The 17,208-nt window shown below is 39.2% G+C and overlaps 1 protein-coding gene across 5 annotated transcripts in view; it reads right to left on the bottom strand.

Annotated features, from left to right (window-relative positions):
• Pkib (cAMP-dependent protein kinase inhibitor beta) overlaps positions 1 to 15,837 on the bottom strand; it is a 102,370-nt gene extending 86,533 nt beyond the window's left edge. For 3 of the 5 annotated variants that reach the window (XM_048354005.1, XM_048354006.1, XM_048354010.1), the window contains exon 1: positions 15,660 to 15,837. The gene's annotated coding sequence lies outside the window, so the exon portion shown is untranslated. The remainder of the gene's footprint in view (positions 1 to 15,659) is intronic. The other 2 variants (XM_048354007.1, XM_048354008.1) reach the window with 1 other exon arrangement.
• Positions 15,838 to 17,208: the final 1,371 nt, after the last annotated feature.

The following is a 17,208-nucleotide window of genomic DNA, read 5'->3' as shown; positions in this document are numbered from 1 at the left end:
TAAGTGGCTGATGGTCTGAGTAGAAGAGGGCATGAGTGGGGGATAAGGAAAGAATTTAGAAAGAGAATTGGGGAAAACAAGTAATTCTCTTTAGGTGAGAAAAAGGAAGACAACCCCTAGAAAGTTTAAGTATGTAGCAAATGATATCAGTATGTCATAAAATTAGAGCTTATGAGTAAAGTTGGTATGTAATCAAATTGGCTATAAGATAAATAGGGTCAGAATTGGGGCTTCAGTGTGAAACTATGTTTATCTGTACCTGCATCTGAAGGTTTAAGGGACTTATGTGATGTCACCTAAATGTAAACCAGAAAGATCTCATGTAAATATCTGTAACTGCTTGATTCCCTCGCTGAGATGGTCTTGCAAAGTAGGTGAAGCCTGGACTTGCTCCTCATGTGTAGCCTTAGGAAAAGGGTGCTGTTTTTATACCAATCAATCAGGAATCATTAAGGAAAGCTTGGCATTTGGCAGAAATGTAACAGGAAGCAAAAAGGAGAGAGCTGGGGGCTGGGGATATAGCCTAGTGGCAAGAGTGCCTGCCTCGGATACACGAGGCCCTAGGTTCAATTCCCCAGCACCACATATACAGAAAACGGCCAGAAGCGGCGCTGTGGCTCAAGTGGCAGAGTGCTAGCCTTGAGCGGGAAGAAGCCAGGGACAGTGCTCAGGCCCTGAGTCCAAGGCCCAGGACTGGCCAAAAAAAAAAAAGGAGAGAGCTGGTATCAATCACTGTTCTCCTGGTAACTATGGACAACTCTCCTGATACCTGTGTTGACAGGTCCTTTGTTTCTACTACTTTGGGCCCTAACTATTTGCCCATGCTTTATCTCAATACCAGCCTCTAGACATGCAATCCAGTGAAATAGAGAGAAGGGGACCATGATTATCCCCCTTAGTCACCAGTAGAAGGGGAGAATGAAGAACCTGAGCAGCCGGTGCACCTCTATATTGTAGCTTGGGCCTAACCAGGCCCTGAAGCTTCCTGGAATAACTGCAGAACATGTCACTATGAAGAGCCTGAACAAAATGCAGTCTAAAATCCAGCGATACCCTTGCAACCCAACCCATCATTTCAAACCCCATAAGCTAGCCAATCACCTTCACCCTGCTGAATGGAGGGTCAGGGTTCTCGATTCAGACCCACTGAGCTCAGACCCACTGAGCCCAGGCCCAAGCTTGCAATAAAGACTCTCATGTGATTACAGTGTGGGGGGGGGGGGAGGGGAAGAAAATCCTAGGCTAATGTTACAAGATTTAAAATTGTTATGTCTTGACCTTTAAAACATGTGGCAGCATCTTGAACAAAAGCCATTGCTCAACATGGAAACTAAATCCTAAAAGCATAACTCAGCCTTCCTGAGAGAGCTGATTAGTTTCAACACTTTTATCAGCTCTCTTGAGTGATTTGTGTACTGTGCTAAGGATTAAAAATAGCTCAAACCAGGTCTTGATGAACTGCTATTTTCTGACCTTCCTATGCAGAAAAAAATGTAAGATAATTTTGCATTTATGTTGAATCAAATACATTATCATCTAGGTCCTCTTAACCAGAATATAATCGTCTTGTTGGTTTTTCTCAAATGTTTGCTTTAGTTACATAATTTTAATCAGGAACTGTACATATTCCATGTAGCCCAATGAAAAACTTTTTACTGACCCCAAAATACACTGTGCAACTAAGCTGGAAAGGGAGAAACAGTAGAATCAAAGTATTTAAATGAGAAAACTAGCTGTCCCTGCTACCTTTCCCTGCCTCTAGATCATGTTAAGTCTATATTAATAATTCCACAAATAACCCACAAATAATCCTCATAGAATATAACTCTATCTTCTTTGATGCTAAAGTCAGATACTTACTGCTAGCAACCCTTGAGCCTCTGAGAAGGCCTGGTACCCTCCTGGGCTATACTGCTTCTCCCATGGGGTATCCCTACCACTACTGTTAAACTCCATGGGGGATGATGTGCCACCTCTGAGCCCCCTGGTTGCTCAGCAACGATGCCTTGTGACTGCTCCACAAAGACTGCTAGGCAACAGGGCTAAGTTGCACCCAGCTGTTCTCCAGCACACTCCCAAGTTCAATGGCTCTCAAGAGGGCCAAGTTAACAGGAAACAAGGGACCCAGACTTCTTTAAGTGACTGGTTACATAATCTGCACACACATTGCTTGGACTGCTCTCTGACAGTTGCTAAATAAAAATCAAGACAAGGTTTGTTCAAAAAGTACCCTTGAAAATACTCTTGGTTTAAACTCTGTCCTTAGAGACTTAGAGAAGTTGACAGAAAAACTAGGGCATCAGAATTCAAATTTCTGGCAAATTTTAAGTATCAAAGGATATCGCTTACTAAGTTATATTTCAAGGCTATCACTTACTAGATTATATTTAAAACAAAAATTTGAAAGCTTTCCTAATTTCAAAGAATTTAGCTACATACTTTCTTTTCATAGATGGAACACTAGGAAAATACAATTTTTAAAAAGTCATACATATTATTATATAAAAAAATCTGTTCTTAAAAACTTGGAACTGGGGGCTGGGGATATGGCCTAGTGGCAAGAGTGCCTGCCTCATATACATGAGGCCCTGGGTTCGATTCCCCAGCACCACATATACAGAAAATGGCCAGAAGCGGCGCTGTGGCTCAAATGGCAGAGTGCTAGCCTTGAGCAAAAAGAAGCCAGGGACAGTGCTCAGGCCCTGAGTCCAAGGCCCAGGACTGGCCAAAAAAACAACAACAAAAAAAAACAAAAAACTTGGAACTGGGTGTAGTGGCTAGTGCCATTAATCCCAGAACTTGGAAGTTGGGGAAAGTGATGAGTTTAAGGCTGTATGTTCTACATAGAATGCCCTATCAAAAAAGAAGGAAAGAAAGAAAAAGAGAGAAAGGGAGAAAGAAAGAGAGAGAGAAAGAGAGAAAGGAAGGAAGGAAGGAAGGAAGGAAGGAAGGAAGGAAGGAAGGAAGGAAGGAAGGAAGGAAGGAAGAGGGACGGAGGGGAAGGATGGAGGGAGGGAAAGAGAGAAGGGGAGAGAGAAAGTAGTGAGGGAGTAAAAGGGAAAGGAAAAATGAAAGAAGGGAGGAAGAGAGAGAAGGGAGAGAGAGAAAGAGAGAGAATCTACGTCATCATAGTAATTTCTAGGCATATCCTTCATTTCTTATCTATGATCTACACGTACATCAGCAGCTTCAACATCTCACAGTTCTGCACCCTCAAATTCAACAAATGTAAATTATCCATAATTTTGCATTCATATCTGATCCATACCTTAAAAGAGAAACACACAACAAATCTAAGAATGAATACCTTCAAAATTTATGGACAGCCTAGCCCACATAGCCCCTTAGTGTTCCTTACCCTCTGTTGCAGTCATTTCTTGAAGGCGTGTGGATTTCAGCCAGTATACCACAGCAGATAAAATTCCATTACTCTCATAATTCAAAATATTCTATCAAGTTTAAGAATGTTAGCATGATATGTAATCCTAAAAGCAGAACTTTGCTTTCTTGTAAAAGCTGATGAGTTCCAACATGTGTTACTTCCATGTGTATTTCCTGTCAAACTTTCAAACATGCCTGCCCTGTCCTGTAGAATGCACACTCCATTATGATGAATCACAGTTCTGAAACACATCACTCACTTCTATTCTCTTTCCTCTTCTCAGGATACATTCCTCCTTACCTCACAAACTATAGGTTATCTTTCAGAGCGGGCAATAATGTCACCTCGTGAGCATCTATCCCTGATTTTATGATTACTTATAAACACCTCAGGATGCTCGTACTGATTCATATTGCTGTGGTGACTTGATTCACATTGTTTTCCAGCTATTAACCTATCAGATGTTAAGCCTCTGGTCTTTAAGGACAAGATCTTATTCTGTATGACTTGACCTCCTTGAACATGGCTTGTTCCTTAACATTAAGTAGATAGTATACTATAACAATTAATCTGATGCAAATAGAAAATTGCATAAGGATTTCGTTTCCTCTCATTTTTTGCCTTATTTATCTCCCAAGTGACAACTTCTGGCAGGAATGGGAAAATAAGTAATTCATCCAAAACTAAAATTAAAATTCAGTCTACTTACTCTTGGCTTGGTCTTCTTAGTAAAATATAGTGAATCACTGTAGGGTAAATAACCAACTATTTCCATAGTGGTTTATTTATTTATTATTATTTTTGTCAGTCCTGGGCCTTAAACTCGGGGCTTGAGCACTGACCCTGGATTTTTTTTTTTTTGCTCAAGGCTAGCACTCTGCCACTTGAGCCACAGTGCCACTTCTGGCCATTTTCTATACATGTGGTGCTGGGGACTCGAACCCAGGGCTTCATGTATATGAGGCAAGCACTCTTGCCACTAGGCCATATTCCCAGCACCTCCCATAGTGGTTTAATTCATTCAGTAAGAAGCCTAAAATAATCATATTGCCTGTATTCCAACCCCTACCCCTCTTTTTTTTAGTGGTGTTGGGAATCCAGAATATGTGCATGCTATGCAAGTACTTTACCACTGTACTGCGACCACATTCCTTTTATGATAACATAAAACTCAAGGGAGCTACATATTCAGGTAATGACCAAACACTGACCTGAATCCAGTTACAAGGAAGATTATTCGCCATTCTAATCAGTAGCTCCTAAAACAAATTTTGTAAATGTAGTTTATTCAGTAATATTTTAAGCAACTAAGGCAGGGAAAGTAGAATAAAAAATTAATTTACAGCTAACCAAAAAGCAAGAAGAAGTTATCCTAATTTTAAAACCTGTTAAAAATTCAAAACACAGAATTTCTTCAACATCTGTCTCCCGCAAAGAACTAATAGAAAAATTAAATTAGAACAGGAACCAACAGAGCATAAAGACCATGAATATATTAGCCAAGGGTAATTCCACAAAGCCACTCAACCCTTTCTTTCACTACTTAAGCTAGAGATTCATAGAGGCCTCCATTTTCATGCTTTTTTCTCATATTTGTTTAAGCAACCATATTAAGACATAATTTCATATTAGAAGTAATCTGATTTTCTATGTTAAATCAATCTACAAAAGTTCTTATCAGTAACAATCTGAATTATGATCCTGTCCATGTTGAGAAACCTGGAGAGAATTCTTAGTCTATTATGATCTATAGATTCTATTTACTACTAGAAGTAAGGCCATCTTTCTCCAACTGGAATGCCATTAGTATTTGTAATAAATTACTGTCAGAAAGGATTCACTACTACATGATAAAATTTGGGTATCTGGACAATTTACTTGACAGTGTATATCTAAAAATATGATTTATACATTAAAATAATAGATAGCATTTCTGTATTTAAACTCAAGAAAATGCTATCCCATTTAAACATATCATTACTTGTTATAATTCCTGTTAATCATGATAACATCTTTTTTTTAAGTAAATACTTTTTTTCTCCAGTATATTTCCTAGATGTGCAACTTTCAGAACCAGTTTAAGTATATATAGGCAGTCTTTTTTTTTCTTTTGTGCAGTACTAGGGCCTTGAGTTTATTAAGTAAGCACTGTGCCACTTGTGCCACACCCCAGAAAGTTTATTTAATTTTTGAGATAAGGTATTAGGAACTTCCCCTGGACTAGACTCAAATGTTGTGTTGGAGTTCACCTGCATCCAGGTGGTACTTCAATGTAGGTTTGATTTGTATTTCTTTTATGGTCAGAAGCGGATCAGAAAGATTCACAGGTGAATTCTATAAGGGTTTCAAAGGAGAACTCACTCCAATACTCGTCAAACTCTTCAATGAAATTGAAAGTGAAAGATCACTACCAACCGCATTCTGAGAAGTCAGCATGACCTTCATCCCCAAATCAGATAAGGACCCATAAAAGAAAGAGAACTATAGACCCATTTCTTTAATGAACATTGATGCAAAACAATAAAATTTTGGCCAATCAACTTCAACAAATAAGCAAAAAACTCATACACTATGACCAAAGAGGATTCATTCCAGAAATGTAAAGCTGGTTCAATATACACAAGTCAATTAATGTAATTCAACACATCAATAGGAACAAGGACAAGAACCACATGATCATCTCAGGAGATGGAGAAAGGGCATTTTGGCAAGATTCAATACTCCTTTATGCTGAAAGCTCTGGAGAAACTTGGAATCCATGTAACATTCCCTGATAAAATAAATTCTGTATATGATAAAACTGCAGCTAGCATTATACTTAATGGTGAGGAGTTAGACATTTCCTCTAAAATCAGGAATGATAGAAGGATGTCCACTCGCCTCACTCCTCTTCAATATAGCATTAAAATTCCTTACCAGAGCAATAAGGCAAGAGACAAACATAAAGGGGATCCAAATAAGGAAAGAAGTAAAACTCACCCCCTTGGCAAATGACATGATCCTGTATTTAAAGAACCCCATAGACTTCTCTCCCAAGTTACTTGAGCTGGTCCAACACTTTGGCAAAGTAGCAGAGTATAAAATTAGCCCTCAAAAATCAGTAGCTTTTCTGTATGCCAACAATGACAAGAGTAAGGCTAAGATCAGAAAAGCAACACTTTGTAATAGCCTAAAAAATACCTAGGAATTAACTTTTCACTCTTTATCTTCTCCGAGGCCTTAACATTCTTCATAGCTCTGTCCTTTTCTTTCCCATTTTTGTATTTTTGCTGTTACTGTTCTCTCCTTTAGGAATATCTACTCATTGAAATTCCTCCTGACATCTAAGAACCATCCTAACTAGCACCTCCTCTATATAGTCTTTTTGATTAACCTCAAAGTGAATTTTACTTTTCAAACACCTTAACCACTTTCTATTTCCTCTGCAAGACCTATCACACTCTGCCTGAAAAGAAAGTTGTGTGCATTATCTTCTCTCACCTCCTCTACACAGAGAAAAGTCTAAACATACTATAGAAAAGATGGAGTCACCCGACTAAAAGATGAATTGGCTTCACATCAAAGCTTTTTGGCATTAGAGATATTTTCCCCAAAATTGTTTCTAAATCACATGTTTATATATTCTCTCAAATGTTGGTTGCAAAACTAATTATACAGAGGAAAGATCCCCTCATTATTTCTCTTCAAAACATTATTTAAATGGGGTGAAATTAAAATAAAATTAGTTAATAATTAAAGAGTACTATGATGAATAATATTTATCTAAATAAATTCTACTTATTTTTCAACTTAATGACAAAGAATACAGCCACGAATGAAGATATTAAAAATACTGGGCTGGGAATATGGCCTAGTGGCAAGAGTGCTTGTCTCCTATACAAGAAGCCCTGGATTCGATTCCCCAGCACCACATATGTAGAAAACGGCCAGAAGAGGCGCTGTGGCTTAAGTGGCAGAGTGCTAGCCTTGAACAAAAAGAAGCCAGGGACAGTGCTCAAGCCCTGAGTCCAAGCTCCAGGACTGGCCAAAAAAAAAAAATTAATAAATAAATAAATAAATATATATATATATATATATACTGGTATTCAGTTCAAATAAATCTCATCAAGACATATAGGCTAATAGTGCTCATAGCTTTTCCACGTAAGAGAGTCCTACAAGCTTAATCAGAGCCAATGTATGCTTCCATTTTATTTAACCCATCTGTCACCAGTTTGGAGGATGGAAACAAATATTCCCTTTGGAAGCATTCCCTCCTCTACTGTCACTCCAGTTGTTTAAAAAAAAATAATATTGCTATTCACATATGACAATTAATTTCAAATTCATATAATCACAGTGATTGATGACTCCTACCTGGCCACAGGCTTATTATATTTCTTCTGTCACAGTATTTGCTTCAAGGATGGGCTCCTGATACACATTAATCCATCTAACTATTGCTATTGAAGATATACATGTTCTTTTAAATTCATACTTGAGAAGTTAGTTCTGGAATTCTGTCATAGCTATCTTGTAATTGAGCAAAGCTTGAGAAGGAAACCAAGTTGAAGAGGAACAGACTCAAGATGTAGAAAGAACTAGATTCTGAAAAAAAAAATCTGCTCTGACTAAAACCTGGGTATATCAATGACATATATCTCAAATTTTCTTCCTGTCTCCTTATGCCAATTTAATGTGGATTTTCTATCACAGGTTTCTAGGATATTCTTTTATTAATATGGTTAATGATCTCAGCTTCTCAACATACAATAGAGTTAAAGGTTCATAAAGAATGAAGAAATAGATATCATATACACTCTAGACAAAACAACACCATTTAAAAGTGAAGATGACTACAAGGGACTTGTAAAAAGGAAATTTCAAAAGTGTGCGATGTTTAAGTCAATTCCTTATTCCACATAGCATCATGGGAAGCACCTTAGTCTCTAGAAAACCAATATATTTGATCATGATATTTGGTATCATAGGGATTATTGCTTGGTCATTGAAGATTGAGGTGGTGATGTTTTGAGGTTGATTTGGGTTGGTAGAAGAGGATATGGCAAGGGACTAGAAAGAAACACACAGAATTCTTGTTCTCCATTGATGGGTGCTGATGGAACCCACTGAGAAACATCTTCCTCCAAGCATTAAGAACAAACAGAGTAAAAACAGAAAAGTTAAAGAAGTATTTATTCAAGTAAAGCCAAAACAAGGGTAAGCATATAAAAACTACATTAACTCTACAGAGTACTATGCACAGATTTTCAAATTTTGAGAGTTTAGAAAATAAATAATACTGAATGGGTTAACCAGCTTAAGGCATATCTATAGAATTTGTAGGATAAAGTCAATATTACTGGAGTTGTGAAGGTCTAAGGACAGAGAATCTGGGGTGTTTGGTGTATACATCAATTGCCCAGATTGAGGAAAAAGTGAAGGATAAGATTGTATACCAGTTATGGTAGCATTCAGAGGGGAAGTGATTTCTCCAGGTAGGGGCAGATGATAGGAATGTATAATGGTAGAGGATAGTATAGCCAAGTATAGTATAGGTCAAAGGGACAGAATCAGAACAATTGAATCAAAAAATAATGGTCTGAGATGACATATGTGTCCTTCTCCCTGAGATCTATAAAGCATAGAATAATAAGGAAAGTTTATTATTTCTTTGAGCTCAGGGGAAATAGGATAGTCAGGAGAAAGTAAAATTCCAGGAATAGGAGAAAAGGGGAGATGGCAGGGGAGTTTATTGAGACTGCACAGTTGCTCCATAGACATGATGTGATGAGTGCTTATTACAATCTTATTGTTATTATTAAGGGAAGTTTTAGTTTCACAAGTCAGGTAATGAGAACATTTTCTTTGGACAATGTCACCGCTTTCTTTGCTTTCCACCTGGCTCCTCTGCCCATTTTTTCTTTTTTTTTTTATGCCAGTCCTGGAGCTTGAACTCAGAGCCTGAGCACTGTCTCTCTGGCTTCTTTTTGCTCAAGGCTAGCACTCTACCACTTGAACCACAGCTCCACTTCTGACCTTTTCTATATATGTGGTGCTGTGGAATTGAACTCAGGGCTTCATGTATATGAGGTGAGCAGTCTACCACTAGGCCATATTCACAGCCCTCCTCTTCCCATTTTTTTTTTTTTTTTTTGCCAGTCCTGGGACCTGGGCTCAGGGCCTGAGCACTGTCCCTGGCTTCTTTTTGCTCTTTAGGCCATATCCCCAGCCCTCCTCTTCCCATTTTTAAGGATGACAAAAAAGGGAGAGATTGGTCCAGTGGAGAGGCAGCGAACCATATGGAGGTTTTAAGTGAAAAAAATAAAAAAGAAAAGAATGCCTAAACACATCATAAAAGCAACGATCGCAATCATATGTTTCAAAGTTGATGGAAATTTAGAAACTATATATAATATGGGCCATAGAAAATTCCTGAAACACCTGAGGGAGATGTTCTAATCTGTGGAAATGTGTTTCTCACATCATTTAAAATGTTCTCCCATCCCTCCCAAAGGCAAATAAATAAAACCTGCTGCCACTCTTCAACTAGTATAGACTGGTCTCCACATTGTGGAATCTGTGTAGAACATATGAACGCAACCCCTGAAATGACTGGTTTTATTCAATAGTATAGGACTGTGACAACAGCAGTAAAAATAGATGTCATACCCAGGTTGCCATGTTACCGTTTTCAACAATCTTTACAAATTGACATTGAGAAAGAGCACTGACTGTGTACCACACACAGCAGTGACTATTCATTGTGTCTAGTGTGGGTAAAGGAGCTGACCACTTTCTTGGGCTCAATGATCAAAAGCACTCCAACCTAGCTTCTCACATCAGTTCTACTACTTTCCCTAAAATGATTATGAATACATATTCTCTTCATCTACTTCTTCGGAAAACAGAGCCATCCATCAACTCTATAGATTGAAGAGCAAATGAAATATATGAAAGCATCTAGTTTGAGGCCAGACATGAGGCATAGTTAATAGCAGTTTCCCTTTTTTAAATTTAACTGTATTTCTATGGATATAATCAAATCATTACTCTCCCTTGCATTTGTTTCTATGACAATGCTCTTTCTCATGGGAACTCAGTTCCTAGGTTTGCAGATTCTTCAAATTCTCTTCTCATTCTGCATTCTTATCATAGGAGGTCTCATCCTTACCTCTTACATGCTAATAACTAAATCTACCTCCACTAAGCTTCTCATACAACTGCTTCTTGGCTACCATGCTCTGACTTTTCTTTTACATATTATCTTTCTTAATTGCCACAATAATAGTGTCCTGTGGCTGCTAAAACAAATTATGAAAAACTAAGTGGCTTAATACAATAGGGAATTCCCTATTGTTTTCCATTCCAGTCAGGAAGCCAGCAGTCCAAAATCAAGAATTTGGCAATGTTGTATCCTTGTTTTAATCTCAAGGGGAGAATCTGTTCCATGTCTCATTTTATGCTTCTGGTAATATCTAATATCCAACATATGTAATCAGTTAGGACTAGTTAGAATTGGTTATACTGGACGAATCTCTTATTTTAAACCTCATTTGAGGGAGAGATAATCCATTACAGTCATCAAATCTGCTCTTATTCTCAAATTGCTATGTTCATAAATAACACCAACTAACAAATTCAAAACAACAATCTGAGAAGAATAACACCCTCTCTACTTTCCTTAGTGTCACATGCCAGCTGTCATCATGCCCAGTTATTTTCAGGTCCTAGTATTTCTAAAATCTGTATGAGAACCCAAAAGCATTGGTCTAGTGCAGCAGTCAATTAAATGTCCTTCAAATCTAAAGCTTCAGAAGAGTATGTGAATTGGAAAGACATATGTACTTTCTTTTTTTCTTTCTAACTTGCCACTAATATGTTAAGTTCTGCTTTTGTACTTTAATGTTCTGATTTCTGATGGACATCATCTTTCAGGGATGGAGGAACTGAAAGGTAGAATGGTTTCTGGGGAAGCAGTATTTAGGTGCAACTTCTTATTTTGGCTTGATAGACTCTTTACAAACCTTCAAAGTCTGACAAAAATCTATCATACCTATAATCTGACTTTCTATTAGGTTTCAAGGCCTCTAGGAAAGGCAAACAAAAGGGACTTATTTCAGTATTTTGTTGAGATTCAATCTTATAACTGGCTCCAGAGGTCCATAATAAAAGTACTTATTTTCATTTAAAAAATAAACAAACATAATAAGCCAATGTAATTGCCTGAGTTATAAGTCTTCTCTCTCTCTCTCTCTCTCTCTCTCTCTCTCTCTCTCTCTCTCTCTCTCTCTCTCTCTCTCTCTCTCTCTCTCCCCCCCTCTGACTTTAGGAATGGCATTTTCTTCTTGAGACATATTACCTTAGCTTATGAAAATTAATCTGGAAGTAAATCATACTGTGATTAGTAAATACAAAGCATGACATGTGAGAAGACTACTTTTAACTCTCTAGACTTCTATGATTTTACTTTGAAATTACTACACTGGACCTCCATTTCTTCCTTGTTTGCATTCCCCCATTGAAATCCTATACTTAAGCATGCTATAAGCATGCTGATTCTGTGAAGATAGCATATTTCTTTGATCTGCATAGCAGATCTTAAATTGTATAAGGAAGCAGCATCTATGAAAAGGAAGAGTCCAGGGAGGCATCCAGCTGCATTTACACTCTGTAGATGCTACTTCTGCTTCCTTCCTCCCCTCAGAAAACAGCTTTTCAACGTACTGTGGCTCCATATTACCACAAACTATCTACATCTCTTTGGCCCTTTTCTGTCTGAGAAATCCCACTTCTAGTTACCTGAGGATCCTAGGTGATTGATAGTGCATCCTCATGTTCAGAAATATGTGCAAGTCTGAACTGTTTCATTCTTAGCTCTACATCTCTAAACTCTTCTCCAAGAAAGGACTCAACTCATGCATTATTATGTTTTCAACACTGAGTCACTGAAGAATATGCATCTACCCTGCTCTGTAAAATTTATAGTAAGCGCCATACCTGCCATACATACCATCAAACTACTATCTGCCACTGAAAGCTGGCATGAAGTATATTTTACTTGAGTAAAAAGTAAGGCATCTGTTTGTTTTTCAAAAATGAGAAAACGAAAAAAGAATAATTAAATTTGGTTTTACATGAATTATCAGTAGCTTGACCTACAATTCTTATGTGATGTTGCTAACTGATAATATTTGACACCTACACAAAGAATATGAAAATATTTGAACTGAACAGGATCTAGAGGAACAACCACTAATGGAGAAGTTCTAAAATAGGAAAGCTGTAATCCTGGATTTATCCCTAATGAAAAGGTTTTTGGTAACAAGTCACTGAACTTTGGCCCTTAAATCTATAAACCTAGATATGAATAAATATCCTTTATATAGCACTATGTTTAAAGAAATATTTTATCGTGGGGTTTATTGTTTGTTTGTTTTTTGCTATTCAGAAAGGAATGTTTTATTCCTAACTCCAACTTTTGCATTGAAGAAATGGAAAACCATTGTCAAGCCATTCAAGACTGTGTCCCATCAACAACTTAAAATATAACTCTGAAATTGCTCACCATCTCATTTTTGATGGAAATACAGTCTTGATTAATCCTAATTCACTCTCAGCATTAAAAAACCATTAGCAAGAAATATTACTGAAATTTATTACAACTTTTCTTTTAAACTTGTTTACTTGAAAGCATTAATTGAAAGGAAGGAACATGTGTTTTTCCACCCAATCCTTGCGCTGCATACATTTGCAATAAATCATATATGATCCACTGGGAACCATTTATTCCCCTAACATTTTCTATAGTTTCCTAAGCATGTCTCTTATATCTAAAAAGTCATTTTATATTTTTTAGAAGTTATAAATTTATCATATGATCAAGATATTTCATGGCTAACTAGTGACACAAAATAAATGAAGACATGAACTCACAGAGTCTCATGGAAAAGCTATTAGCAGCATGATTGACAAGAGGTACAGATTTGGAAGAATTTAAACGTCCGTAAAGTGGCACATGGGTAAAATATGGCAAATCCATAGATTAGGAAATTATTTACCAACTGAAAGGAATAAAATGTTGATACATATTACAACACAATGAACTACAAAACATTACACTAAGTGAATGAAACCATAAACAGAACATATGCTAATACATTTGTTTGAAATATCTAGGAAACGCAAATCTACGAAGATGTAAAAGTAGATTAGTGGTTTCCTGGAACTGGAGTGGGAACAGACACATAAGAGATATTACAGAGTGATTCAAAACAAACACTAAAACTCAATTTTAGTAGTGATTTTACATCTTGGTTAAAAAGTCTATAGATTACTCTGTAATCTCTGTAATCTTATCTGAGTGAATGGGAAACAGTCTGTACTGGTATTAGAATTAAGAAATTCAAAGGGAATATCAAAATTGAGAGACAAAGGGTAAAATAAGAGAAACAACAACAAAAGCAATACTTGCAAAACTGTTTGGTGTAAGTGAACTGAACACCGCAGGGGGGGTAAAAGGGGAGGGGGGAGGGGGGTATGAGGGACAAGGTAACAAACAGTACAAGAAAAGTATCCAATGCCTAACGTATGAAACTGTAACCTCTCTGTACATCAGTTTTATAATAAAAACTTTAAAAAATTTCTAAAAATTCATTTGCCTTTAAGAAATAACAAAAATTACAGGGAAAATTGAATTGATACACCAATGAACTAAACATCTGCTTACAATGACTCCAAGAAGAGCAAAAGGTCCTTAATAAAAATGAAAATTTACCCCTTTTTTAAAAATATTCTGCATTAGGTAACCCATTAGCCTCTCGTATTTGGCTGGAAAAAAGTTGTAAAGATAAGACTAGTCAATTATGAAAAACTTCCTCAATTTTATTCAAATTATACTTTGCTTCAAACTTAACTTATTTGAACTTTCAGTACGTTTTATTTTAGAAAATGGACCGTCTTGACATCAGTGTCCAGAAGAGGTCATGGGCAGTGTCTGACACAGTAGCAGGAAACAAAAATTTAAAATCCTGCCCAAGAGCCCACGGCATCAATCACAGCCTCCTGTAATGCTGATGGCCATTCAGTTCTCATTCTAATAATCTAAACTCTAAACATTTTATATTCAAGTTCAAAGATGCGGTAAAGTCAGCAAAGAAGGTAAAGTGGGCAGACAGCTTTTTAACCTAAAAAGTACAGAAAGTGAATCCCAACACTCAGGAGGAAGTTGAATCCACACCCTTTCACTACCCAAACGTGGATCAATGTTCCAGTTTTTGTTTCTTTCAGGGTGAATATCTGTCTACGTGTTGATCAGCCTCTAGTCTCCTGCTTCTACTCCTGCAGACACCAGCTAATAATACCACCTGCAGGGTATTACTTTACTCCGGGGTTTGTTTTAGTGTTTCCTGTGTACCTATCCGTTTCAGATGCCTGCCTTTTTCTCAGTCCAAGTTCAGATGAGCTCTGTCTCCCGGAGAAACTTAGGAAAATAGGATGAACCCTGCCATCTCAGCCTCAACTAGGAAGGTACATGGGGGCCTGAGAAGCAGGGCAGGGCAGTGGTCTCTGTCCTTTCCAGCAGGAAGGCATCTCAGGACCTTCCCCAAGTGGTTGAAGCAGCAGTAGTAGCAGCAGCCAGGACCCAGTCCTTTTGCTGGGTATGTCAGCTGCCACCTTACCCTTGGTTCCTCTTTTGTGGGCAGGGTCCTAGCGACAAGGAAACGTCTAATCGCTGTGGGGGACCCCTGAGGGCCTTAGTTGGCTCACCATCTGTTTATCAAAGAATGGAGGGAAACCGGTAGGGTAAGGTGAGTTGGCTAAAGCCGCAGAGCGCGATGCTGGCCTAGCCGGTTAGAACTCGGATCTCGGCTGACCCCGTGGGCGCCGGCGGCCGCCTGAGCTTGGGAAAGCAGCGCTGCCCAAGGAAAACGACGTGGCGCTGATGGCGCGACGGGCGAAGGGCTCAGCCACTTGTAACCGGGGTCACCGATGGCCACCTTCACTTGCCAGGTGGGTAAAAACGCAGGTGAGCAGACCTCCGTGGGTAGGTCTGTTGATCTGAGCACCCCCTTTCGCCCCCGACGTGCCCTGGCTCGCGTTCTTAAAAGGATGTGGTCCACCTAGCAGAAGAGGACATCTGCTTTGAGTGGATCGAGCGGAAAATGGGAAAGTTGCACTTAACCCCGTTTTCGATGGCTCAGTCTCCCCATCTCCCCTCGTCTCCCACACCCCACCCTTCCACTCCTGGTCTCCCAAGTGGCACCCATTCTCGATTCCAGCCCACAAGGGTGCTTACCGGCGGGCGCACAGCGATGCCGGAGGTGGCAGGGCCAGGTCGGTTCGCGCCCGCGCTCCCGCTCGCGCTCGGGCTCGCTCAGCCTCTCCGCGGCTGGCCGGGAGCGGGGACTCCGGCCCCAGCTTGCCTTGGCAGTGCGCGGGGATGCGGGCGCGTCTGAGCTCTAGGGCAGAGGCTCCGCCAGGCAGAGGCAGCGACGTGTGGGGCGGGGGAGAGGCCGGGCCCCGCCCCCGGAACACAGCGCACCCTCCCCGCAAACTAGTCACCGAGGAGCTTTCACGCCCCCCCCCCCCCGCCCCGGGGCCACGAGACCACGCATTTGTGCATTTGTCCTGCGTTCGTTGGAACAGGCTAATCGTCCGTGATGGTCCACCTGTGTCCTCTCCGCTTGCCACTCCAGGTTCCCCAAAGGTAACTGGTGGTAGTTAAGGAATGTTCCGGGGGTGACCATGGGAATTTTCATACCTTTCCTTCTGACCTCTGACAATCAGTGCTGGTTTAGATCTCATGGGTTTGTGGACACTCCAAGGATTTTTGTCCCCAAGGGTCTCCTAAGATTGTCCTTATGGTCTGTCTAATCGTGAGTGTTTAGAGAATTGAAGACTGCACATAATTGTCTTATCGGCTCCTGTAATCAGGACGTGTGTGTGTGTCTGTCTGTGTATTCACACATTATTTTGACAGACTGGGACCACATATACAATGCACACTATTTTTTATCCAAACAAAAGCAGAAATCAGTGTGCATGGAGTGTCAATCTCACGTCCTTACTAAGGAAAATAAAGTCATTATTAAAGTCATGGTGGTACTATGGTTTGAATCAAGGGGCACAGCAAACACTATCATTTGAGCTACATTACCAGCCCTTCTGCTTTCGCTTATTTTTCCAGACAGCCTTTCACATTTTTCCAGGCTATGCTCATCCTAACCTCCTAGCTATGACTCCTGCCCAAGGTAGGATGACTTACTGCTATCTTTAAAAGGCAGAGGATATGGTGGTTCACATCTCTAATGACAGCTACTCCAGAGGCTGAGCTACAGAACACTGTGGATTAGAACAGCCAGAGTTAAATATTAGTGAGACCTCATTTCAAACACAAAGCTTGAAATACCGGTTCAGGTCTACCAGGATCCCACTTAGTGAGACATGGTAGCAGAGAGGATCTCAAATTCCACCAAGGCAGACTCAAGACCCTACCTAGAAAATAACTAAAAGCAAACTATGGCTAAAAGTGTGGCTCAAGAGGTCTGCCTAGTGAGTATTGGGTCTTGAGGTTAAACCCCAGTATCTACAAACAAAAAACAAAACAAAACAATAACAAAAAAAAAAAGAAGCCATGATCAAAGGATGTCAATTTTACTAGAAAATAAAAATGAATGAAGGACACTTCTCTGCTTTTCAATTTTTATTTCTTATTCAAAAGGTTGAACCCAGAGTCTTAGCAAGCACATTACCATTTGAGTTATTCCCTCACACCTTTTGTTTTTGAGACAGGGTCTCATTTACCTTTGGTCTCCCCAGTAGTTACGCTTATAGATGTGTTCCAC

This window comes from Perognathus longimembris, chromosome 9 (genome assembly GCF_023159225.1).
Source record: "Perognathus longimembris pacificus isolate PPM17 chromosome 9, ASM2315922v1, whole genome shotgun sequence".
NCBI classification, from domain to species: domain Eukaryota; kingdom Metazoa; phylum Chordata; class Mammalia; order Rodentia; family Heteromyidae; genus Perognathus; species Perognathus longimembris.
This window is presented reverse-complemented; position numbering and strand designations above follow the sequence as displayed.